Raw genomic sequence first — 24,880 nt, forward strand, 5'->3', positions numbered from 1 at the left:
TCCGATTACAGCCCCCAGGGAACCCACATACGCATTGACAAAACTGATCTCTCGCGCTCTCTCTCTCTCTCTCTATATATATATATATATATCTAGATCTACATATCTATCTATAATTATACCTATCTATATATATATATATATATATATATATATATATATATATATACGTATATATATCTATATTATAATTAGACCTATATATAGATCTACACATAATGCCCCCCATGGAAACAATACAACTCTTAAAAGAAAATTGCCCTCACAGGGGGTCGCCCTGCTTACGGGGACCCCCTGTTGATTACATTTAAAAAAAAAAAAAACCTGAAAGGGATTTGTTTTGACTTATACTGGGTGCTCCCTTGTGTCTGGACAAAGCTAAACCTCTCTGATGAGCTCTAATGAGAGCGAAACACGTGTCACCAGGGGTTGCTTTTACTCATTCCAGGTTGGCTTGGACGGTACTTTACCAGTCCAAAGCTGTAATACTGTGCCTGGAGTGGTAAATGGCTTTTGTCATTTTACAGCTCGGCAAGGTTGGCCTATGCTTAAAGACTTTGCTGTACAAATGGCAAAAGACTTTGGTGGTCATTCCAACCCTGGCGGTCGGTGTTAAAGCGGCGGCCAACCTGCCAACAGGCAGGCGGTAAAAAAAATGGAATTCTGACCCTGGCGGAAACCGCCAACAGAGACCGCCACTTTAACACTCCGACCGCCACGGCGGGACAAACAAACAGCGCGGTGGTCACCGCCAACAGACAGGCGGGAGACAATGTACCGCCCACCCTATCACAACCCACCAATCCGCCATCTTTTCCGGGGTGGTAGCCCGCCGATAAAAACACGGCGGAAACAGCCATTATGAACGGAAAACGCTCACCTCTACACAATCTGGACAGCATGGAACCCGAACTACACATCCTACCAGCTATTGTCTTCCTGCTCCTCTACCAGGAGCTCGAAAGCGGGCGCAGAAGACTACGGTGAGTACTGCACCTACGACACAGGGGAGGGGGAGGGAAAAATTACGGGGACACACATACGCGACACACCCACCCTCACCCTCACCCACAACTACATACACATCAATGCAGAGCAACAACTCAGAGTGACACCCCCAAACCCCCCGGAAGAATGCAAAGACAAAAAAAAATGATCATGAAATTTGAAGTATATTGTACGGCTAAGTAAAAAAATATATCAAACATCTATAACTATATATACATATGTACATTGTCCAGTCCAAATTGGGTATCAGCCATTGTTCGTGGGCCAATGGGCCTAACACATGGGCAAAGCCCACACAGGATACCCGGCTCCAAAGGAGAGAACACTGCAGGGGCATCAGATAGCAAAACTACAGGCACCTCAGGGGGAAGGGAAGGGGGGGCACCTCAGCCAGATGAGTCCACTACGCCAGATCCACGAGGGGCCTCCATGCCCACTGTGCCATCCTGGGGAGTGCAAAGCCACAGTCTCACAAGTCTCTACAGTGGGTGGATTGCCCACTGTGCCATCCTGGGGAGTGCAAAGCCACAGTCTCACAAGTCTCTACAGTGGGTGGATTGCCCACTGTGTCATCCTGGGGAGTGCAAAGCCACAGTCTCACAAGTGGATTACAGACTCCACTGGTTCTGGAGGAGGCATGGTGCCCAGAGTGCTTCGTGCAGCCCTGCCCGACACAGATGCGGGCCTGCCCCTTCTGCCAATGGGCCAGCGGTGCTTGAGACGGCGGTGACCAGCAGAGCGGTGCAGAGACGGCGGTGCCCAGCGGAGCGGTGCTTGAGTTGAAGGGCCCAGCGGAGCGGTGCTTGAGATGAAGGGCCCAGCGGAGCGGTGCTTGAGATGAAGGGCCCAGCGGAGCTGTGCAGAGACGGCGGTGCCCAGCGGAGCGGTTCTTGAGATGGCGGTGCCCTGTTCAGCGGTTCTTGCCTTGAAGGGCCCCGTTCAGCGGTTCTTGAGATGGCGGTGCCCTGTTCAGCGGTTCTTGCCTTGAAGGGCCCCGTTCAGCGGTTCTTGCCTTGAAGGGCCCCGTTCAGCGGTTCTTGAGATGGCGGTGCCCTGTTCAGCGGTGCTTGCCTTGGCAGTCCTTGCCATGTTCAGCGTTGCTTGAGTTGGGCTGTGGCAGGCGCTCCTTCATTGCCCAGCTGGGCTGGGGCTGGTGGGGCCCTCCTGTGCAGCTGGGCTGGGGCTGGTGGGGCCCTCCTGTGTAGCTGGGCTGGGACTGGTGGGGCCCTCCTGTGCAGCTGGGATGGGGCTGGTGGGGCCCTCCTGTGCAGCTGGGATGGGGCTGGTGGGGCGCTCCTGTGCAGCTGGGCTGGGGCTGGTGGGGCACTCCTGTGCAGCTGGGCTGGGGCTGGTGGGGCCCTCCTGGGCAGCTTGCCTGCTGCCGGACTTGTCGGGCGTGCTGCCCTTACCACCCTTCCCTGCTGGTCTGTGGCCTTTTCCTCCCTTTGCCGGTGTGCCAGGTGGCACCCCACTCCCTGACGGTGCCAGGGTAGTGCTCTTGGAGCCTGATGTCTTTGGCCTCTCGCGCCGGGCACTGGCTTTCTTGCCTTTTTTTGCAGGGGTTGGGCTGGCCGTCTCTTTACTCCTAGGTGAAGTAGCTGGGCTTGAAGGTGGTGGACTCCAAAATCCTTGGACTACTGTTTTTGTTGGTCCAGGTTTTGTGGTGGCTGAGGTGCTGATTGGAGCCTTATGAGATGGAGGGGGTGGGTCAGTTGATGGAAAGAGGTCAAGGTTGGAAAGGAAAAGCAATTTAGTAAGACAGGGACGGGTAGTTGTAGTGGGTATGGGAGTGGAGGAAGAGGAGGTGGTTGTAGGAGGTGTCACTTTAGGTGTTTTGGGTGCAGGTGCAGGTAAATGCGCTGGCGTGGCACACCGTGGCGGTGGGCGGTCGAAGACAGCGGCACAAAGGCGCATTGGTTAACATGGAACCCTATGGTTTTCAGGAGCCAATGACGATGTGCGCCGGTGGTCGCGGTACGCACCGCCGCAGTACGCACCGCCGCGGGCGTGACCGCCATTTTCTATCTGCTTATTCACTCGATACCTGATCATCCACAGGAGAGGACCTATACTGCAAGTGCTGCTGTGACCTCGGTCTGGAAGATACAATGGCTGCTGCGACTGGGGAAAGGGCCCCTGCCTTCACTTCTGAAGAATTGGAGAAACTTGTGGATGGGGTCCTCCCCCAGTATGCGCTACTCCACGGTCCTCCAGACCAACAGGTAAGTACACTGGGACCATGCTTTGTGGCCAATGCCTGGGTTGAGTGGGGTGAATGAAAGATGGTGGGGAGGGGAGCGAATGAGGCATGCATCAAATGAAAGATAAGAGCATGTGCCACATGGCAAGGGTGGGGATGGGGGGCCACTCACATCGAGCATGCAGAGGGTGATGTTTTTTTTTTTCTCCCCCTGCACATGTCACATAGGTCAGCGCCCATCAGAAAATCGACATTTGGCGTGCCATCACCAAGGACGTCTGGACCCTGGGGGTCCACAACAGACGGGGCACCCACTGCCGGAAGAGGTGGGAGGACATCCGCCACGGGAGCAGGAAGACCGCAGAGGCTCTGCTGGGGATGCCCTCCCAACGTAGGAGGGGTGCCAGCCGCCAATTGACCCCCCTGATGTCCCGGATCCTGGCGGTGGCCTACCCCGATTTGGATGGGCGCGTGAGGACATCACAGCAGACACAAGGGGGTGAGTATCAGCACATTCTGCTATCTTTGCGCGCAGTGGAGGTGTCTGGGTTGGGGAGGAGGGCTGTGGGTAACTCAAGGCCAGGGCGCTTTCTGTAGGCTAGTCCCCTCCGTTAGGCATGGCCCTGTGCCCCCGCCCCCCACCTCTGTAGGGTGCCAAGTACAGCTATCCATGGTCCTGCATCACCCATGTGTGCACTTGTCGTCCATAGACCTGTAGGCCTAGTCACAAGAACTGAGTAGTGTACCCCGATTGCGCAGCATAGTGCAGGGGGCTTCTGTGTCTGTCCTCTCCGCCAACGGTGTTGCCAATGCATGCACTCAACCTGTCTTCATTTCTCCCCCCCACCCATTTTCTTTTTCTTCCTGTGCATGTGTGCATTAGCATCATCAGGCGGAGGAGAAGTGGCATCGGCACACGAGGGAGCTGCATCTCACATGGCCCCGGAGGGCCATGCAACCGACTCCGAGTTCACCAGTGAGACGGAGGGCGAGGGGAGCTCCACAACGGGGACCCGTGGAGACGTCAGTAACACCGACACGTCCTCGGAAGGGAGCTCCCTTGCGGTGGCGGCAACATCCGTGCCCACCGCCACAACAGGTACAGCCGCCACCCAGCGCACCAGCTCCGCCCTCCAAGCAGCCCCTCAGCCTTCGCTCCGTGCCCGCTCACCCAGGAAGGTGGGCATCTCCTTCGCCCCAGGCACCTCAGGCCCTGCCCCAGTTACCCCTGCTGCCCTCAGTGAGGAGGTCATAGACCTCCTCCAGACCATCATTGTTGGGCAGTCTACCCTTTTGAATGCCATCCAGGGTGTAGAAAGGGAGGTGCATCGGAGCAATGCATACCTGGAGGGCATTCATTCGGGTCAGACTGCCCATCAGCGATCGTTCAACGCTCTGGCCTCAGCACTGACGGCAGCCATTGTCCCTGTCTCCAGCCTCCCTCTTCTAACTCCCTCCACCCAGTCCCAGTCTCCTGTTCCTCAGCCTATCCCATCCACACCATCAGACCAGCCTGCACACACCTCAACACCCAAGGGCAGCTCATCCAGACATAAGCACCACAGATCCCCCAAGCATTCACACAAACAACATCCAGATGCAGACATGCCAACAGTCACTACCACCTCTGTGTCCCCCTCCTCCTCGTCTCCCTCCTCCCTCCCTGTGACGTCTCACTCACACCTGCATGCACACCACCATCAGCCAGTACTTCCATCACCAGCACACCCTCCATTACAGTCAGCACACGTGCAGTCACCACCCCCACTGCCATTTACACGTCCCCTGTGTCCTCTCCCACTGTGTCTGTCACCCCCTCTTCCAAACCACACAAACGCAGGCAGCCACCCACCCAACAGCCATCCACCTCACGACAGCCTCCAGCCCAAGCACCTGCACCCAAAGACAGGACACTTGACTCTCCTACAACCACATCCTCTTCCTCCACTCCCATACCCACTGCACCTACCGTTCCCATTGCTCCTAAAAAACTTTTCCTCTCCAAAATTAACCTCTTTGCATCACCTGACCCACCCCCTCCATCTGGTAAGAGTCCAAAGAGCACCTCAGCCACCACCAGCCCTGCATCTAGTATCACCATAGTGCAGGGCTATTGGAGTCCACCAGCTCCTACGGAAGGAACATCGGCCAGCAGCAAGGGGACAGCCAGCCCACCCCCTGCGAAGAGGACAAGAAAAATTAAGGGCCGGCGCGAAAAGCCTGAGACGGCTGCCACCAAGGAGATTGGCCTTGCCACGTCACCTGCCACATCATCTAAGGGAGGCAAGGGACAGAGAGCTGCAGCGAAGGAGGGCAAGGGCAGCAGGGCGGAGAAGACAGGCAGCAGCTGAGCGCACCAGGAGGGCCCCACCAGCCCCATACCGGGTGTGACGGACGACACCCACGGGCCCAAGACTCCATCACAGGAGGGCCCCGCTACAGCAAGGTCGGAGGGCGACTAAGCGGGGAGTCTTGGCCAGGTCTGGCTCCCTTGAAAGACAGGACAAGCACCGCTGAACAGGGCCCCGCCGTGAAGAGCACCGCTGAGGAGGGCCCCGCCAAGACAGGCACCGCTGAACAGGGCCCCGCCGTGAAGAGCACCGCTGAACAGGGCTCCGCCGTGAAGAGCACCGCTGAACAGGGCCCCGCCAAGACAGGCACCGCTGAACAGGGCCCCGCCAAGACGGGCACCGCTGAACAGGGCCCCGCCGTGAAGAGCACCGCTGAACAGGGCCCCGCCAAGACAGGCACCGCTGAACAGGGCCCCGCCGTGAAGAGCACCGCTGAACAGGGCCCCGCCAAGACAGGCACAGCTGAACAGGGCCCCGCCAAGACAGGCACCGCTGAATAGGGCCCTGCCGTGAAGAGGACCGCTGAACAGGGCCCCGCCAAGACAGGCACCGCTGAACAGGGCCCCGCTGTGAAGAGCACCGCTGAACAGGGCCCCGCCGTGAAGAGCACCGCTGAACAGGGCCCCGCCAAGACAGGCACCGCTGAACAGGGCCCCGCCAAGACAGGCACCGCTGAATAGGGCCCGCCGTGAAGAGCACCGCTGAACAGGGCTCCGCCAAGACAGGCACCGCTGAACAGGGCCCCGCCGTGAAGAGCACCGCTGAACAGGGCCCTTCATCTGAAGCACCTCTCCGCTGGGCCCTTCATCTCAAGCACCGCTCCGCTGGGCCCTTCCTGTCAAGCACCGCTCCGCTGGGCCCTTCCTGTCAAGCACCGCTCCGCTGGGCCCTTCATCTCAAGCACCGCTCCGCTGGGCCCTTCATCTCAAGCACCGCTGCGCTGGGCCCTTCATCTCAAGCACCGCTCCGCTGGGCCCTTCCTGTCAAGCACCGCTCCGCTGGGCCCTTCATCTCAAGCACCGCTCCGCTGGGCCCTTCATCTCAAGCACCGCTCCGCTGGGCCCTTCCTGTCAAGCACCGCTCCGCTGGGCCCTTCCTGTCAAGCACCGCTCCGTTGGGCCCTTCCTGTCAAGCACCGCTCCGCTGGGCCCTTCATCTCAAGCACCGCTCCGCTGGGCCCTTCCTGTCAAGCACCGCTCCGCTGGGCCCTTCCTGTCAAGCACCGCTCCGCTGGGCCCTTCCTGTCAAGCACCGCTCCGCTGGGCACCGCCGTCTCAAGCACCGCTCCGCTGGGCCCTTCATCTCAAGCACCGCTCCGCTGGGCCCTTCATCTCAAGCACCGCTCCGCTGGGCCCTTCCTGTCAAGCACCGCTCCGCTGGGCCCTTCCTGTCAAGCACCGCTCCGCTGGGCCCTTCCTGTCAAGCACCGCTCCGCTGGGCCCTTCATCTCAAGCACCGCTCCGCTGGGCCCTTCATCTCAAGCACCGCTCCGCTGGGCCCTTCATCTCAAGCACCGCTCTGCTGGGCCCTTCCTGTCAAGCACCGCTCCGCTGGGCCCTTCATCTCAAGCACCGCTCCTCTGGGCCCTTCCTGTCAAGCACCGCTCCGCTGAGCCCTTCCTGTCAAGCACCGCTCCGCTGGGCACCGCCGTCTCAAGCACCGCTCCGCTGGGCCCTTCCTGTCAAGCACCGCTCCGCTGGGCCCTTCCTGTCAAGCACCGCTCCGCTGGGCCCTTCCTGTCAAGCACCGCTCCGGTGGGCCCTTCATCTCAAGCACCGCTCCGCTGGGCCCTTCATCTCAAGCACCGCTCCGCTGGGCCCTTCCTGTCAAGCACCGCTCCACTGGGCCCTTCCTGTCAAGCACCGCTCCGCTGGGCCCTTCATCTCAAGCACCGCTCCGCTGGGCCCTTCATCTCAAGCACCGCTCCGCTGGGCCCTTCCTGTCAAGCACCGCTCCGCTGGGCCCTTCCTGTCAAGCACCGCTCGGCTGGGCACCGCCGTCTCAAGCACCACTCCGCTGGGCACCGCCGTCTCAAGCACCGCTGGTCATTGACAGTGCCGGTTCTGTGTCGAGCAGGTGTTCAAGAAGCACTCTGGGCACCATGCCTCCTCCAATACCAGTGGAGTCGGTTATCCATCTGATGGACTGTGGCTTTGCACTCCCCAGGATGGTACAGTGGGCATGGAGGCCCCTCGTGGATCTGGCGTCGTGGACTCATGTGGCTGAGGTGCCCCCCTTTCCCTTCCCCCTGAGGTGCTTGTTGTTTTATCATCTGATGCCCCTGCAGTGTTCTCTCCAATGGTATCCGGTCTCCTGTGTGGGCTTTGCCCATGTGTTTGTACACATTGGCCCACGGAATATGGATATTTTACGGACTGTGCAGGACTTATTGACTATGTTTATACTTTGCACTATGTTCATTATTTCTTTTGTATATTTCATATGGCATATTTACCATGACTTCAATGAACCTATTTTATACATAAATTTTAAACTTCATTTTAATTATGTCTTTGCATTCTTCCGGGGGGTTTGGGGGGTGTCACTCTGACTTGTTGCTCTGCATTGGTGTGTAGGTATTGGGGGGGTGGGTTGGGGGGGTGGGTGTATCGCGTATGTGTGTGCACGTAACCTTTCCTTCTCCCCCCTCCCCTGTGTCGTAGGTGCAGTACTCACCGTTGTCATCTGCGCCGGCGTTCGTACTCCTGGTAGATGAGCAGGTAGACAATAGCCGGTAGGATGTGTAATTCGGGCTCCATGCTGTCCTCCTTCCTCGTGGAGTGTGTATAGGTGAGCGTTTTCCCGTTCGTAGTCTGTTTCCGCCGGGTTTTTATCGGCGGGGCTCCCGCCCCGGAAAAGGTGGCAGATTGGTGAGTTGAGATAGGGTGGGCGGTACATTGTCTGCCGCCTGCCTGTTGGCGGTGACCGCCGCGCTGTTTGTTGGTCCCGCCGTGGCGGTCGGAGTGTTAAAGTGGCGGGCTGTGTTGGCGGTTCCCGCCAGGGTCAGAATTGCAATTTTTGGACCGCCTGCCTGTTGGCGGGTTAGCCGCCGCTTTATCACCGACCGCCAGGGTTAGAATGACCCCCAGTGTGCCCAGCTGGAGCCAGACCTGATGTCACCCATCCGCCAACCCACAGGGATCCCCCCTCTAGTGCAGGTGCTGTCAGTACTCCATTTTTTGGCAAGTGGGTCATTTCAAACAACAGTGGCCATTTCATCAGGGATGTCTCAGCCTCTGTTTTCCAAGGTGTTGTCCAGAGTGTTGTCTGCCCTGCTGAAATACATGAGGAGCTACATTGTTTTCCCTGAGGTGGGCGATTTGGCTACAGTGAAGGGTGATTTCTATGCGCTTGGACATATTCCCAACATCATTGGTGCAATTGATGGGACACATGTTGCTTTGGTCCCCCCCAGCACGAGTGAACAGGTGTACAGGAACAGAAAAAGTTATCATTCCATGAATGTCCAGGTAGTCTGTTTGGCTGACCAGTACATCTCCCATGTAAATGCCAAGTTCCCTGGGTCTGTGCATGACGCGTACATCATGCGAAATAGCAGCATCCCTTACGTGATGGAACTACTTCAGAGACACCGTGTGTGGCTAATTGGTGACACTGGTTACCCCAACCTGTCCTGGCTACTGACCCCAGTGAGGAATCCCAGGACAAGGGCAGAGGAATGGTACAATGAGGCCCATGGGCGTACTAGGAGGGTGATCAAGCGGACCTTCGGCCTCCTGAAGGCCAGGTTTAGGTGCCTCCATATGACAGGTGGATCCCTAATGTACTCACCAAAGAAGGTGTGCCATATCATCGTGGCCTGCTGTATGCTTCACAACCTGGCTTTGCGATGCCAGGTGCCTTTCCTGTAGGAGGATGGTCCAGATGGTGGTGTTGTAGCAGCTGTGGAGCCTGCGGAGAGTGAAGAGGAGGAAGACGAAGAGGACGACACAGACAACAATGACACAGTAATACAGCAGTATTTTCAATGACATACAGGTAAGAATCAACCCCGGCATTTTACATTTACTTAAAGTCTCCTGCCTCTCTACTGTCTGAGTTTCCCCCCAGTGTATGTTGACTGAGTTGTGACTTTCCCTTCCAATTTCAGAGATGTGGGCCCCACTCCGTGACCTCTGCTTTGTTTCCCCATGGACTACAACTGTGTGACAGCGGTATGTTGTCATCACAATGTAACTGGACATTTTGGCACGGTTCTGTGTAATACATTTGTTCAAAAATACAGGCAGACTCCAGATTATTTATGTGCAGTATGTGTGTTTATTAAAGTGTTCAATTTTGGGAAATGGTTGGAATTCGGTGATGGGTGATGGTGGAGGATTGTCCGTGGCAGAGTCCAGATTTTCAGTCTCACAGGTGCATTGCCCATATGCCTGTGGAAGGTGGAGCAGGGGCAGTTTAAGGTTGGACAGGGTGACAGTGTGGGACAGTGGGATGACAATCAGGGGGTATCCTTTCCTGGCGGGGGTCTTGGCATCCTACTCTGTCTTCTTCCTAGATCTCAGGCCCCGCTTGCGGGGTGGTTCTCCTTCTGCAGGGGGTGGGGTTCTGGTGGCCTGTTGTTCGTGTGTCGGGCCTCCTGTCCACTAGCGCCGGCGGACGTGGTAGCCTGTTCTTGGTCCATGCTAGTGACAGGGGCCCTTTGTGGTACCACATGGTCCCGCAATGTGCTGACAATCTGATTGAGAGCCACAACGATGGTGCCCATTGCGGAACTGATGTTTCTGAGTTCTTCCCTGAACCCCATAAACTGTTCCTCCTGCAGTACCTGGATCTCCTGGAACCTGGCCAGGACCGTCGCCATTGTCTCCTGGGAGTGGTGGTATGCTCCCATGATGGAGGAGAGGGCCTCGTGGAGAGTGGGTTCCCTGGGCCTGTCCCCCCCTGTCGCACAGCAGCCCTCCCAGTTCCCCTGTTTCCCTGGGCCTCTGTCCCCTGGACTGTGTGCCCACTACCACTGCCCCCAGGTCCCTGTTGTTGTTGGGGTGGTGGGTTAACCTGGGTGCCCTGTAGTGGTGGACACACCGCTGCTTGACGTGTCCTGGAGACAGAGGCATGGGCCCGCTGGGTGGGTGCTGTGCTGGTGTTTCCAGAGGGGGGTAGGTCTGCTGTGGCCTGTGGCTGTCTGAGGGGAACCGACTGTCCCGAGGTCCCCGATGAGCCGGGCTGGTCATCTGGGTCCAGGGAGACAGAGCTTCTGTCATCACTGTGGGCCTCTTCTGGGGGTGGAATGGACATTTCTGGACCCTCCTGGGCGGTGTCGTGGCGTTCGGGTCCTGCAGGGGTATAAGAGTATGGTTATTGCTTCTGTGTGTGCCATAGCGTGCAATGGGTGGGTGCCCGTGTACCTCAGTGCTGGCATTCCCTTGTGGGGCCTGTTGTGACGGTGGTTTGGGGGGGAAGGGTATGTGCAGTGGGCATGCTTAGGTGATGGGTGTCCATGGTTTGTGGTCGCATGCAGGGCATGGTGTTGTGATGGGTGGGTTGTGATGGTGAGACATTAGCAAGGAGGATGTGTGATGGGGGTGGGGGGTGAGGGTGGGGGTATGATTTGGCATGCCGGTGGGTGGGGGGGATGAAGTATTTGAGATTAGACTTACCAGAGTCCATTCCTCCGCCTACTCCTGCGAGGCCCTCAGGATGCAGGATGGCCAAGACCTGTTCCTCCCATGTTGTAAATTCTGGGGGTTGAGGTGGGGGTCCGCCGCCAGTCTTGTGCACCGCGATGTTGTGTCTGGATACCATGGAATGCACCTTCCCCCGTAGGTCGTTCCACCGCTTCCTGATGTCGTCCCGATTTCGTGGATGCTGACCCACAGCGTTGACCCTGTTCACTATTCTTTGCCATAGCTCCATCTTCCTGGCAATGGTGGTGTTCTGCACCTGTGTCCCGAAGAGCTGGGGCTCTACCCGAACTATTTCCTCCACTATGACCCTGAGTTCAGCGTCTGAAAACCTGGGGTGTCTTTGGGGTGCCATGGGGTGGTGTGGATGAGGTGTGGGGTGGCGTTTGTGGTGATGAGTGTGATGGTGTGTGGTGTTTTGTGCGTGGATGTTGTGTGAGTGATGGTGTTATGTGCCTGTGAATGCTCTGTACTAGCTGGTGGTGTCTCTCTCTGGCCTTAGTCAATAATTGGTGGTCGTAGGGGTTTGTGGGTGTGTGTTTTATATTGCGTTGGGTGTGTGGGAGTGGTGTTTGTATGTGTATCAGGTGTGTGTGTTTCAAAATGACCAATGTGGCAGTGTTTTGGAGCTGTGTGTGTATTTCGACCGCCGCGGTGTGTACCGCCAATGGAATACCGCGGTTGAAAGACCGCCGCGTGGATTCGTGGGCTGGAATGGAATGGGCGTATTTCTGTTGGCGTGACGGTGGAGGTTTGGTCATCACCAGTTTTTCGCTGGCCGTTGGTGTGGCGGACTTCTGTGGATGTCAGGTTTTTGCCGGTTTGCCTGTTGCGGGTCAGAATGACCGTGGCGGTTTCCCGCGGCCGCAGCGGTGTTATGGCGGTCTTCTGACCGGCGGTAAGCGCCTTTTACCGCCGAGGTCAGAATGACCCCCTTTGTCACTATCTAGCTCAGCGTGGATAGCGCTGTGCTGATCCAATGCTTAACCGTTTGTGTGCCCAGTACGAGGTGATCTCATAGCAAGAGATCACCTCATCCTGCTATGGGCCCCTGGGGGAGCTCTAGCGCTCTCCCCGATGGCCAGGCACACCCCTCCCCTAGGCAGGGATGGAAGGGGATTCGCTTCCCCTTCCACCCCTGCCCCCCCTGTGAGCCCCCGTGGCGTCTGATGACGTCAGCGCGCTTTCGCGTGCTGACCTCATCAGAGGCCTTCCCTCTGGCGCTGGAAGCTCAGCTTCCAGCACCCGATCGGAGGAGAAAAGCATTTCTCCTCCGATCACGTGGAGGGGGCAGAGAAGCCTGAAAGGAGAGGAACGGCCTTTCCTCTCCTTTCAGGCTCCTTTGAGCATTTCTGCTGCCCGATCGCAATGCGATCGGGCAGCAGAAATGCCACTAGACACCAGGGATTTTATTTTTTATTATTTACATGATAAGGAGAGCGTCCCCTTGGGCAAGGGCCGCTCTCCAGGGGGGCAATTTGTTTTTTGGCAGTTCATGCCCCCCCGGGGCAGATCTGCCTATAATTATTAGGCTGATCTGCCCCCAAGGGGGGGCAGAAATCCACTAGAAACCAGGGACAATATTATTATTATTTTTTTATTTTATTTTTATAGGTGGGGAGCGACCCCTTGGGCAAGGGTCACTCCGGGGGGGATGAAAAATTAATATTAGGCCATTTCTGCCCCCCCAGGGGGCAGATCGACCTTGCGATCTGCCCCCGTGGGGGGCATAAACCACTAGACACCAGGGAATATTTTTGGGGGGGCTATTTGAAGTAAGGGGAGCAGCCCCTTGGGCAAGGGCTGCTTCGCGGGGGCAAATTGTATTTAGGCCATTTCTGCCCGGCCTATTTGTGTTAGGCCAATCTGCCCCCAAAGGGGGCAGAAACCTCTAGACACCATGGATTGGTGTGTGTGTATGTGTGTGTTTTGTTTGGAGGGGGCAGCCCCTTGGCCAAGGGTCTCTCTCCATAGGGGGCACATTACTGTTGGCCATAACTGCCCCCCCTTGGGGGCAGATTTGCCTATTTTGGAAAGCTCGTCTGCCCTCAAGGGGGGCAGAAAGCAAACCAGAGACCAGGGAAGATTTATTTTTGAAAATAAGAGGTTGGGGGTATGGCCATACCCCCACCCCAAATAAATGGGGCCAAAGTTGTTCTGCCCACCAGTGGGCAGATTGGGCAATTACCCCAGATCCACACCCCGGGGGGGCAGAAAGTCTACTAGATGCCAAGGAATAAAAAAAATAAAAGAAAATAGTGGGGTGGTGGCTACCAACCAGTATGGGCCTGGTTATGCCCCCACCCGAACTGAAGGGGCTAACAGTCTTTCAGCTCTCCCCTGCACACTAAAACATCTTATCCCATGGCAAGCAAGAGGACATTTGATTATTTTTTGTTTTTGTTTCACATTTGGGCCATGAGAGTTTGGTAACTCTCAAAATCGTCCCACTTGGAATGGTGAGGGCTGCACTTTTTTTTACTTTGGGACGCTGCCATGTAGAAGAATCCATAAGACCTAGACACATCTGAAAACTAAACATCTAGTTGATTCCAGGGTAGTGTGCTTCACGTGCACCCCACTCTATTTCCTTACCCACAATGCCCTGCAAACCTGCAACTTTGCTGGAAAGCACAAATTGTTCCCACATTTTCTTGATGGAACCTTCCGGAATCTGCAGTAATCCACAAAATTCCTACCACCCAGCATTGTCTCATCTATACCGATAACATTTCTGCTGCACTTGTCAGCCTAAAAATGTTTTTTTTCAAACTGATCTTTTGGACCCACTTTGGTTCCCCCTCAATTTCAACGTGTTTTTGGCTCTTCCCTGTCACAAACACTTAGCCCACCTACACAAGTGAGATATCATTTTTACCGGGAGACTCAGGGGAAGGTTGGGTGGTAGGAAATGTATCCCGGTGCAGTGATCCTACACAGAAATGTGGGAAAAATTTGATTTTTTAGCTAAATTTGCGGTTTGCTGAGGATTCTGGGTAAGAAAATATTGGGGGACCCACGCAAGTCACACCTCCCTTGACTCCCTCGGGTGTCTAGTTTTCAGAAATGTCTGGCTTTGGTAGGTTTCCCTAGATGGCTGCTGAGCCCAGGACCAAAAACGCAGGTGCCCTCCCCCCCTCACAAAAACAGGTAGTTTTCTATTTCATAATTTTGATGTGTCCACGTTGTGTTTTGGGGGCATTTCCTGTCGCGGGCACTAGGCCTAACCACACAAGTAAGGTACCATTTTTATCGGGAGACTTGGGGGAATGCTGGGTGTAAGGAAATATGTGCCTCCTCTCAGATTCCAGAACTTTCTGTCACCGAAATGCGAGGAAAAACTGTTTTTTAGCCACATTTTGAGGTTTGCAAAGGATTCTGGGTAACAGAATCTGGTGAGAGACTGACAAGTCAGCCCATTTTGGATTCCCCTAGGTCTCTAGTCTTCACAAATGCACAGGTTTGGTAGGTTTCCCTAGGTGGCGGCTGAGCTAGAGGCCAAAATCCACAGGTAGGCACTTTACAAAAAACACCTCTGTTTTCTTTGAGAAAATGTGATGTGTCCACTTTGTGTTTTGGGGCATTTCCTGTCGCGGGCACTAGGCCTAACCACACAAGTGAGGTACCATTTTTATCGGGAGACTTGGGGGAACGCTGGGTGGAAGGAAATTTGTGGCTCCTCTCAGATTCCAGAACTTTCTGTCACCGAAATGTGAGGACAAATTATTTTTTTTAGCCACATTTTGAGGTTTGCAAAGGATTCTGGGTAACAGAACATGGTGAGAGTCCGACAAGTCACCCCACCTTGGATTCCCCTAGGTCTCTAGTCTTCACAAATGCACAGGTTTGGTAGGTTTCCCTAGGTGGCGGCTGAGCTAGAGGCTAAAATCCACAGCTAAGCACTTTGCAAAAAACACCTCTGTTTTCTTTGAGAAAATGTGATGTGTCCACTTTGTGTTTTGGGGCATTTCCTGTCGCGGGCACTAGGCCTACCCACACAAATGAGGAACCATTTTTATCGGGAGACTTGGTGGAACTCTGGGTGGAAGGAAATTTGTGGCTCCTCTCAGATTCCAGAAATTTCTGTCACCGAAATGTGAGGAAAAAGTATTTTTTTAGCCACATTTTGAGGTTTGCAAAGGATTCTGGGTAAAAGAACTTGGTGAGAGCCTGACAAGTCACCCCATCTTGGATTCCCGTAGGTCTCTAGTTTTAAAAAATGCACAGGCTTGGTAGGTATCCCCAGGTGGCGGCTGAGCTAGAGGCCAGAATCCACAGGTAGGCACTTTACAAAAAACACCTCTGTTTTCTTTGAGAAAATGTGATGTGTTCACTTTGTGTTTTGGGGCATTTCCTGTCGCGGGCACTAGGCCTAACCACACAAGTGAGGTACCATTTTTATCGGGAGACTTGGGGGAATGCTGGGTGTAAGGAAATATGTGCCTCCTCTCAGATTCCAGAACTTTCTGTCACCGAAATGTGAGGAAAAAGTGTTTTTTAAGCCACATTTTGAGGTTTGCAAAGGATTCTGGGTAACAGAATCTGGTGAGAGCCCGAGAAGTCTCCCCATCTTGGATTCCCCTAGGTCTCTAGTCTTCACAAATGCACAGGTTTGTTAGGTTTCCCTAAGTGGCGGTTGAGCTAGAGGCCAAAATCCACAGGTAGGCACTTTGCAAAAAACACCTCTGTTTTCTTTGAGAAAATGTGATGTGTCCACTTTGTTTTTGGGGCATTTCCTGTTGCGGGCACTAGGCCTACCCACACAAATGAGGTACCATTTTTATCGGGAGACTTGGTGGAACTCTGGGTGGAAGGAAATATGTGGCTCCTCTCAGATTCCAGAACTTTCTGTCACCGAAATGTGAGGAAAAAGTGTTTTTTTAGCCACATTTTGAGGTTTGCAAAGGATTCTGGGTAACAGAATCTGGTGAGAGCCCAACAAGTCACCCCATCTTGGATTCCCCTAGGTCTCTAGTCTTCACAAATGCACAGGCTTGGTAAGTTTCCCTAGGTGGCGGCTGAGCTAGAGGCTAAAATCCACAGCTAGGCACTTTGCAAAAAACACCTCTGTTTTCTTTGAGAAAATGTGATGTGTCCACTTTGTGATTTGGGGCATTTCCTGTCGCGGGCACTAGGCCTACCCACACAAGTGAGGTACCATTTTTATCGGGAGACTTGGCGGAGCTCTGGATGGAAGGAAATTTGTGGCTCCTCTCAGATTCCAGAAATTTCTGTCACCGAAATGTGAGGAAAAAGTATTTTTTTAGCCACATTTTGAGGTTTGCAAAGGATTCTGGGTAACAGAACCTGGTGAGAGCCTGACAAGTCACCCCATCTTGGATTCCCGTAGGTCTCTAGTTTAAAAAAATGCACAGGATTGGTTGGTATCCCCAGGTGGCGGCTGAGCTAGAGGCCAGAATCCACAGGTAGGCACTTTACAAAAAACACCTCTGTTTTCTTTGAAAAAATGTGATGTGTCCACTTTGTGTTTTGGGGCATTTCCTGTCGCGGGCACTAGGCCTAACCACACAAGTGAGGTACCATTTTTATCGGGAGACTTGGGGGAACTCTGGTTGTAAGGAAATTTGTGGCTCCTCTCAGATTCCAGAACTTTCTGTCACCGAAATGTGAGGAAAAAGTATTTTTTTAGCCACATTTTGAGGTTTGCAAAGGATTCTGGGTAACAGAACCTGGTGAGAGCCTGACAAGTCACCCCATCTTGGATTCCCGTAGGTCTCTAGTTTTAAAAAATGCACAGGGTTGTAGGTATCCCAGGTGGCGGCTGAGCTAGAGGCCAGAATCCACAGGTAGGCACTTTACAAAAAACACCTCTGTTTTCTTTGAGAAAATGTGATGTGTCCACTTTGTGTTTTGGGGCATTTCCTATTGCGGGCACTACGCCTACCCACACAAGTGAGGTACCATTTTTATCGGGAGACTTGGGGGGATGCTGGGTGGAAGGAAATATGTGGCTCCTCTCAGATTTCAGAACTTTCTGTCACCGAAATATGAGGAAAAAGTGTTTTTAGCCACATTTTGAGGTTTGCAAAGGATTCTGGGTAACAGAATCTGGTGAGAGCCCGACAAGTCACCCCATCTTGGATTCCCCTAGGTCTCTAGTCTTCACAAATGCACAGGTTTGGTAGGTTTCCCTAGGTGGCGGCTAAGCTAGAGGCCAAAATCCACAGGTAGGCACTTTACAAAAAACACCCCTGTTTTCTTTGAGAAAACGTGATGAGTCCACTTTGTGTTTTGGGGCATTTCCTGTCGCGGGCACTAGGCCTAACCACACAAGTGAGGTACCATTTTTATCGGGAGACTTGGGGGAACTCTGGTTGTAAGGAAATTTGTGGCTCCTCTCAGATTCCAGAACTTTCTGTCACCGAAATGTGAGGAAAAAGTGTTTTTCTAGCCACATTTTGAGGTTTGCAAAGAATTTTGGGTAACAGAATCTGGTCAGAGCCCGACAAGTCACCCCATCTTGGATTCCCCTAGGTCTCCAGTCTTCACAAATGCACAGGTTTGGTAGGTTTCCCTAGGTGGCGGCTGAGCTAGAGGCCAAAATCCACAGGTAGGCACTTTGCAAAAAACACCTCTGTTTTCTTTGAGAAAATGTGATGTGTCCACTTTGTGTTTTGGGGCATTTCCTGTCTCGGGCACTAGGCCTACCCACACAAATGAGGTACCATTTTTATAGGGAGACTTGGTGGAACTCTGGGTGGAAGGAAATTTGTGGCTCCTTTCAGATTCCGGAAATTTCTGTCACCGAAATGTGAGGAAAAAGTATTTTTGTAGCCACATTTTGAGGTTTGCAAAGGATTCTGGGTAACAGAACCTGGTGAGAGCCTGACAAGTCACCACATCTTGGATTCCCATAGGTCTCTAGTTTTAAAAAATGCAAAGGTTTGGTAGGTATCCCCAGGTGGCAGCTGAGCTAGAGGCCAGAATCCACAGGTAGGCACTTTGCAAAAAACACCTCTGTTTTCTTTGAGAAAATGTGATGTGTCCACTTTGTGTTGTGGGGCATTTCCTATCGCGGGCACTAGGCCTACCCACACAAGTGAGGTACCATTTTTATCGGGAGACTTGGCGGAACTCTGGGTGGAAGGAAATTTGTGGCTCCTCTCAGATTCCAGAAATTTCTCTCACCGAAATGTGAGGAAAAAGTATTTTTTTAGCCACATTTTGAGGTTTGCAACGGATTCTGGGTAACAGAACCTGGTGAGAGCCTGACAAGTCACCCCATCTTGGATTCCCATAGGTCTCTAGTTTTAAAAAATGCACAGGTTTGGTAGGTATCCCCAGGTGGCGGCTGAGCTAGAGGCCAGAATCCACAGGTATTCACTTTACAAAAAACACCTCTGTTTTCTTTGAGAAAATGAGATGTGTCCACTTTGTGTTTTGGGGCATTTCCTGTCGCGTGCACTAGGCCTAACCACACAAGTGAGGTACAATTTTTATCGGGAGACTTGGGGGAACGCTGGGTGGAAGGAAATATGTTGCTAATCTCAGATTCCAGAATTTTCTGTCACCGAAATGTGAGGAAAATGTATCTTTTTTAGCCACATTTTGAGGTTTGCAAAGGATTCTGGGTAACAGAACATGGTGAGAGCCTGACAAGTCACCCCATCCTGGATTCCTAGGTCTCTAGTTTTAAAAAATGCACAGGTTTGGTAGGTTTCCCTAGGTGCCGGGTGAGCTAGAGGCCAAAATCCACAGGTAGGCACTTTGCAAAAAACACCTCTGTTTTCTTTGAGAAAATGTGATGTGTCCACTTTGTGTTTTGGGGCATTTCCTGTCGCGGGCACTAGGCCTACCCACACAAGTGAGGTACCATTTTTATCGAGAGACTTGGCGGAACTCTGGGTGGAAGGAAATTTGTGGCTCCTCTCAGATTCCAGAAAGTTCTGTCACCGAAATGTGAAGAAAAAGTGTTTTTTAGCTACATTTTGAGGTTTGCAAAGGATTCTGGGTAACAGAATCTGGTGAGAGCCCGACAAGTCACCCCATCTTGGATTCCCGTAGGTCTCTAGTTTTAAAAAATGCAAAGGTTTGGTAGGTATCCCCAGGTGGCGGCTGAGCTAGAGGCCAGAATCCACAGGTAGGCACTTTACAAACAACAGGTCTGTTTTCTTTGAGAAAATGTGATGTGTCCACTTTGTGTTTTGGGGCATTTCCTGTCACGGGCACTAGGCCTACCCACACAAGTGAGGTACCATTTTTATCGGGAGACTTGGGGTTAACGCTGGGTGGAAGGAAATATGTGGCTCCTCTCAGATTCCAGAAATTTCTGTCACCGAAATGTGAGGAAAAAGTATTTTTTTAGCCACATTTTGAGGTTTGCAAAAGATTCTGGGTAACAGAACCTGGTGAGAGCCTGACAAGTCACCCCATCTTGGATTCCATAGGTCTCTAGTTTTAAAAAATGCACAGGTTTGGTAGGTATCCCCAGGTGGCGGCTGAGCTAGAGGCCAGAATCCACAGGTAGACACTTTACAAAAAACACCTCTGTTTTCTTTGAGAAAATGAGATGAGTCCACTTTGTGTTTTGGGGCATTTCCTGTCGCGGGCACTAGGCCTAACCAACCACACAAGTGAGGTACCATTTTTATCGGGAGACTTGGGGGAACACTGGGTGGAAGGAAATATGTTGCTAATCTCAGATTCCAGAATTTTCTGTCACCGAAATGTGAGGAAAAAGTATCTTTTTTAGCCTCATTTTGAGGTTTGCAAAGGATTCTGGGTAACAGAACATGGTGAGAGCCTGACAAGTCACCCCATCCTGGATTCCTAGGTCTCTAGTTTTAAAAAATGCACAGGTTTGGTAGGTTTCCCTAGGTGCCGGGTGAGCTAGAGGCCAAAATCCACAGGTAGGCACTTTGCAAAAAACACCTCTGTTTTCTTTGAGAAAATGTGATGTGTCCACTTTGTGTTTTGGGGCATTTCCTGTCGCGAGCACTAGGCCTACCCACACAAGTGAGGTACCATTTTTATCGGGAGACTTGGCAGAACTCTGGGTGGAAGGAAATTTGTGGCTCCTCTCAGATTCCAGAAATTTCTGTCACCGAAATGTGAAGAAAAAGTGTTTTTTAGCTACATTTTGAGGTTTGCAAAGGATTCTGGGTAACAGAATCTGGTGAGAGCCCGACAAGTCACCCCATCTTGGATTCCCGTAGGTCTCTAGTTTTAGAAAATGCAAAGGTTTGGTAGGTATCCCCAGGTGGCGGCTGAGCTAGAGGCCAGAATCCACAGGTAGGCACTTTACAAAAAACACCTCTGTTTTCTTTGAGAAAATGTGATGTGTCCACTTTGTGTTTTGGGGCATTTCCTGTCGCGGGCACTAGGCCTACCCACACAAGTGAGGTACCATTTTTATCGGGAGACTTGGGGGAACGCTGGGTGGAAGGAAATATGTGGCTCCTCTCAGATTCCAGAACTTTCTGTAACCGAAATGTGAGGAAAAAGTGTTTTTTTAGCCACATTTTGAGGTTTGCAAAGGATTCTGGGTAACAGAATCTGGTGAGAGCCCGACAAGCCACCCCATCTTGGATTCCCCTAGGTCTCTAGTCTTCACAAATGCACCGGTTTGGTAGGTTTCCCTAGTTGGCGGCTAAGCTAGAGGCCAAAGTCCACAGGTAGGCACTTTACAAAAAACACCCCTGTTTTCTTTGAGAAAATGTGATGTGTCCACTTTGTGTTTTGGGGCATTTCCTGTCGCGGGCACTAGGCCTACCCACATAAGTGAGGTACCATTTTTATCGGAAGACTTGGGGGAACGCTGGGTGGAAGGATATTTGTGGCTCCTCTCAGATTCCAGAACTTTCTGTCACCGAAATGTGAGGAAAAAGTATTTTTTTTAGCCACATTTTGAGGTTTGCAAAGGATTTTGGGTAACAGAACCTGGTGAGAGCCCAACAATTCACCCCATCTTGGATTCCCCTAGGTCTCTAGTCTTCACAAATGCACAGGTTTGGTAGGTTTCCCTTGGTGGCGGCTGAGATAGAGGCTAAAATCCACAGCTAGGCACTTTGCAAAAAACACCTCTGTTTTCTTTGAGTAAATGTGATGTGTCCACTTTGTGTTTTGGGGCATTTCCTGTCGCGGGCACTAGGCCTACCCACACAAGTGAGATACCATTTTTATCGAGAGACTTGGCGGAACACTGGGTGGAAGGAAATTTGTGGCTCCTCTCAGATTCCAGAAATTTCTGTCACCGAAATGAGAGGAAAAAGTATTTTTTTAGCCACATTTTGAGGTTTGCAATGGATTCTGGGTATCAGAACTTGGTGAGAGCCTGACAAGTCACCCCGTCTTGGATTCCCGTAGGTCTCTAGTTTTAAAAAATGCACTTGCTTGGTAGGTATCTCCAGGTGGCGGCTGAGCCAGAGGCCAGAATCCACAGGTAGGCACTTTACAAAAAACACCTCTGGTTTCTTTGAGAAAATGAGATGTGTCCACTTTGTGTTTTGGGGCATTTCCTGTCGCGGACACTAGGCCTAACCACACAAGTGAGGTACCATTTTTATTGGGAGACTTGGGGGAACGCTGGGTGGAAGGAAATTTGTTGCTAATCTCAGATTCCAGAATTTTCTGTCACCGAAATGTGAGGAAAAAGTATTTTTTTAGCCACATTTTGAGGTTTACAAAGGATTCTGGGTAACAGAACATGGTGAGAGCCTGACAAGTCACCCCATCCTGGATTCCTAGGTCTCTAGTTTTAAAAAATGCACAGGTTTGGTAGGTTTCCCTAGGTGCCGGGTGAGCTAGAGGCCAAAATCCACAGGTAGGCACTTTGCAAAAAACACCTCTGTTTTCTTTGAGAAAATGTGATGTGTCCACTTTGTGTTTTGGGGCATTTCCTGTCGCGGGCATTAGCCCTACCCACACAAGTGCGGTACCATTTTTATCGGGAGACTTGGCGGAACTCTGGGTGGAAGGAAATTTGTGGCTCCTCTCAGATTCCAGAAATTTCTGTCACCGAAATGTGAAGAAAAAGTATTTTTTTAGCCCCATTTTGAGGTTTGCAACGGATTCTGGGTAACAGAACCTGGTGAGAGCCTGACAAATTACCCCATCTTGGATTCCCGTAGGTCTCTAGTTTTAAAAAATGCACAGGTTTGGTAGGTATCCCGAGGTGGCGGCTGAGCTAGCGGCCAGAATCCACAGGTATGCACTTTACAAAAAACACCTCTGTGTTCTTTGCGAAAATGTGATGTGTCCACTTTGTGTTTTGGGGCATTTCCTGTTGCAGGCACTAGGCCTACCCACACAAGTGAGGTACCATTTTTATTGGGAGACTTGGGGGAACGCTGGGTGGAAGGAAATATGTGGCTCCTCTCAGATTCCAGAACTTTCTGTCACCGAAATGTGAGGAAAAAGTGTTTTTTTAGCCACATTTTAAGGTTTGCAAAGGATTCTGGGTAACAGAATCTGGTGAGAGCCCGACAAGTCACCCCATCTTGGATTCCCCTAGGTCTCTAGTTTTAAAAAATGCACAGGTTTGGTAGGTATCCCGAGGTGGCGGCTGAGCTAGCGGCCAGAATCCACAGGTAGGCACTTTACAAAAAACACCTCTGTGTTCTTTGCGAAAATGTGATGTGTCCACTTTGTGTTTTGGGGCATTTCCTGTTGCAGGCACTAGGCCTACCCACACAAGTGAGGTACCATTTTTATCTGGAGACTTTGCGGAACTCTGGTTGGAAGGAAATTTGTGGCTCCTCTCAGATTCCAGAAATTTCTGTCACCGAAATGTGAGGAAAAAGTATTTTTTTTGCCACATTTTGAGGTTTGCAAAGGATTCTGGATAACAGAACCTGGTGAGAGCCTGACAAGTCACCCCATCTTGGATTCCTGTAGGTCTCTAGTTTTAAAAAATGCACAGGCTTGGTAGGTATCCCCAGGTGGCGGCTGAACTAGAGGCCAGAATCCACAGGTAGGCACTTTACAAAAAACACCTCTGTTTTCTTTAAGAAAATGTGATGTGTTCACTTTGTGTTTTGGGGCATTTCCTGTCGCGGGCACTAGGCCTAACCACACAAGTGAGGTACCATTTTTATCGGGAGACTTGGGGGAACGCTGGGTTGAAGGAAATTTGTGACCCCTCCCAGATTCCAGAACTCTCTGTCACCGAAATGTGAGGAAAAAGTGCTTTTTAGCCACATTTTGAGGTTTGCAAAGGATTCTGGGTAACAGAATCTGGTGAGAGCCTGACAAGTCACCCCATCTTGGATTCCCGTAGGTCTCTAGTTTTAAAAAATGCACAGGTTTGGTAGGTATCCCAAGGTGGCGGCTGAGCTAGAGGCCAAAATCCACAGGTAGGCACTTTGCAGAAAACACCTCTGTTTTCTTTGAGAAAATGTGATGTGTCCATTTTGTGTTTTGGGGCATTTCCTGTCGCGGGCAGTAGGCCTACCCACACAAGTGAGGTACCATTTTTATCGGGAGACTTGGCGGAACTCTGGGTGGAAGGAAATTTGTGGCTCCTCTCAGATTCCAGAAATTTCTGTCACCGAAATGTGAAGAAAAAGTATTTTTTTAGCCACATTTTGAGGTTTGCAAAGGATTCTGGGTTACAAAACCTGGTGAGAGCCTGACAAATCACCCCATCTTGGATTCCCGTAGGTCTCTAGTTTTAAAAAATGCACAGGTTTGGTAGGTATCCCCAGGTGGCGGCTGAGCTAGCGGACAGAATCCACAGGTAGGCACTTTACAAAAAACACCTCTGTTTTCTTTGCAAAAATGTGATGTGTCCACTTTGTGCTTTGGGGCATTTCCTGTCGCAGGCACTAGGCCTACCCACACAAGTGAGGTACCATTTTTATTGGGAGACTTTGGGGAACGCTGGGTGGAAGGAAATATGTGGCTCCTCTCAGATTCCAGAACTTTCTGTCACCGAAAGTGAGGAAAAAGTGTTTTTTTAGCCACATTTTGAGGTTTGCAAAGGATTCTGCGTAACAGAATCTGGTGAGAGCCCGACAAGTCACCCCATCTTGGATTCCCCTAGGTCTCTAGTCTTCACAAATGCACAGGTTTGGTAGGTTTCCCTTGGTGGCGGCTGAGCTAGAGGCCAAAATCCACAGGTAGGCACTTTACAAAAAACACCCCTGTTTTCTTTGAGAAAATGTGATGTGTCCACTTTGTGTTTTGGGGCATTTCCTGTCGTGGACACTAGGCCTACCCACACAAGTGAGGTACCATTTTTATCTGGAGACTTGGCGGAACTCTGGTTGGAAGGAAATTTGTGGCTCCTCTCAGATTCCAGAAATTTCTGTCACCGAAATGTGAGGAAAAAGTATTTTTTTTGCCACATTTTGAGGTTTGCAAAGGATTCTGGATAACAGAACCTGGTGAGAGCCTGACAAGTCACCCCATCTTGGATTCCCGTAGGTCTCTAGTTTTAAAAAATGCACAGGCTTGGTAGGTATCCCCAGGTGGCGGCTGAGCTAGAGGCCAGAATCCACAGGTAGGCACTTTACAAAAAACACCTCTGTTTTCTTTGAGAAAATGTGATGTGTTCACTTTGTGTTTTGGGGCATTTCCTGTCGCGGGCACCAGGCCTACCCACACAAGTGAGGTACAATTTTTATCGGAAGACTTGGGGGAACGCTGGGTGGAAGGAAATGTGTGGCTCCTCTCAGATTCCAGAACTTTCTGTCACCGAATTGTGAGGAAAAATT

Source organism: Pleurodeles waltl, chromosome 5 (genome assembly GCF_031143425.1).
Source record: "Pleurodeles waltl isolate 20211129_DDA chromosome 5, aPleWal1.hap1.20221129, whole genome shotgun sequence".
NCBI lineage: Eukaryota > Metazoa > Chordata > Amphibia > Caudata > Salamandridae > Pleurodeles > Pleurodeles waltl.